This window comes from Arachis stenosperma, chromosome 9 (genome assembly GCF_014773155.1).
Source record: "Arachis stenosperma cultivar V10309 chromosome 9, arast.V10309.gnm1.PFL2, whole genome shotgun sequence".
In the NCBI taxonomy this organism is placed as follows: Eukaryota; Viridiplantae; Streptophyta; class Magnoliopsida; order Fabales; family Fabaceae; genus Arachis; species Arachis stenosperma.
This window is the reverse complement of record NC_080385.1, coordinates 106,245,806-106,247,498: the sequence shown is the minus strand read 5'-3', so window position 1 is coordinate 106,247,498 and position 1,693 is coordinate 106,245,806.

The window sequence follows — 1,693 nt, the reverse complement described above, 5'->3', positions numbered from 1 at the left end:
ACCGAAAGAATCCCACCACCCCGACCTCTAAAGCACAAGAGAGCAGGGAAAGATCGGTCCGAGTACTGCGAATATCACAGACTCTACGGCCATCCTACTAACGACTGCCACGACCTAAAGAATGTTATAGAAAAGTTAGCCAGAGAAGGAAAACTCGACAGATACATAGCAGAGAAAGGAGAAGAGACCAAGAAGAGGAGACGAGGAGATAACGAAGATCAGGCCGAACCGACCCCACGAACCCCTGAAAGACACGTACACATGATAAACGGAGGTTTCGCAGGCGGAGGAACATCCAGATCCTCGCGAAAGAGACACCTCAAGGAAATATATCACGTCCGAGAAGACAGTCCCCTGCCCGAGTTACCCACCATCTCATTCACCCGAGAAGATGCCCAAGGGATAATACCCGGGCACGACGATCCAATGGTGATCACCATTATTCTAGCAAACGCCAACTTACATCGAACCCTGATCGACCAGGGGAGCTCAGCAGACATCCTGTTCAAAACAGCCTTCGACAAGCTCGGACTTGAAGAAAAAGAGCTAAAAGCCTATCCCACCGACCTGTTTGGACTAGGAGATACCCCGATTCGTCCCTTGGGATACATCTCGTTACACACTACCTTTGGAAAGGGCGAACAAACCAAAACATTAAATATCGACTACATTGTAGTCGACGTCACTTCGGCATACAACGCCCTCATCGGACGACCAACCTTAAACAGACTAGCAGCTATAGTCTCGACCCCACACCTCTGTATGAAGTTCCCTACCGCAAAGGGGATCGCTACCCTAAAAGGCGACCAAAAACTAGCACGACGATGCTACAACGAAAGTCTGAGCCTAAAAGGGAAAGGGGTCAACACAATAGAACTCGGGCGAGTCCAGGCCCGAGAAGATCTTCGGCCACAACCAGAAGGAGAAACCGAAAAGATCCAAATCGGGAACACACCCGAGAAAGTAACAAACGTAGGGGCAAACCTCGAAGCAGGCCTAAAGGAGGAACTCACAACCCTCTTAAGGGAGAATTCCGACCTCTTCGCCTGGAAAGCCTCCGATATGCCAGGCATAAGCCCCGACCTAATGTGCCATAAGCTATCAGTATACCCGGGATCCCGACCTGTCCAACAAAGACGCAGGAAGCTCGGACCCGAACGCATACAAGCAATAGAAGAACAAGTACAAGCACTACTAGATGCAGGGTTCATTAGGGAAGTAAAATACCCCCTATGGCTCGCAAATGTGGTCCTAGTAAAAAAGCCCAATGGAAAATGGAGGATGTGCGTCGACTACACGGATCTCAACAAAGCCTGCCCCAAAGATCCATATCCACTACCAAACATCGACGCCTTAGTCGATGCAGCTTCGGGCTACAGATACCTCTCCTTCATGGATGCATACTCGGGATACAATCAAATCCCGATGTATGGACCCGACCAAGAAAAGACCTCGTTCATAACCCCAAAGGCAAACTACTGCTACGTAGTAATACCCTTCGGGCTGAAGAACACAGGGGCAACCTACCAGAGGCTAATGAACAAAGTATTCTCAGAACACATCGGGCTACAGCTAGAGGTGTACGTCGACGACATGCTGGTAAAGACACAAGAAGACAAAAACTTGGTGGCCGACCTCAGCAGTATCTTCGACACCCTCAGGAAACACAACATGAGACTTAACCCGACAAAGT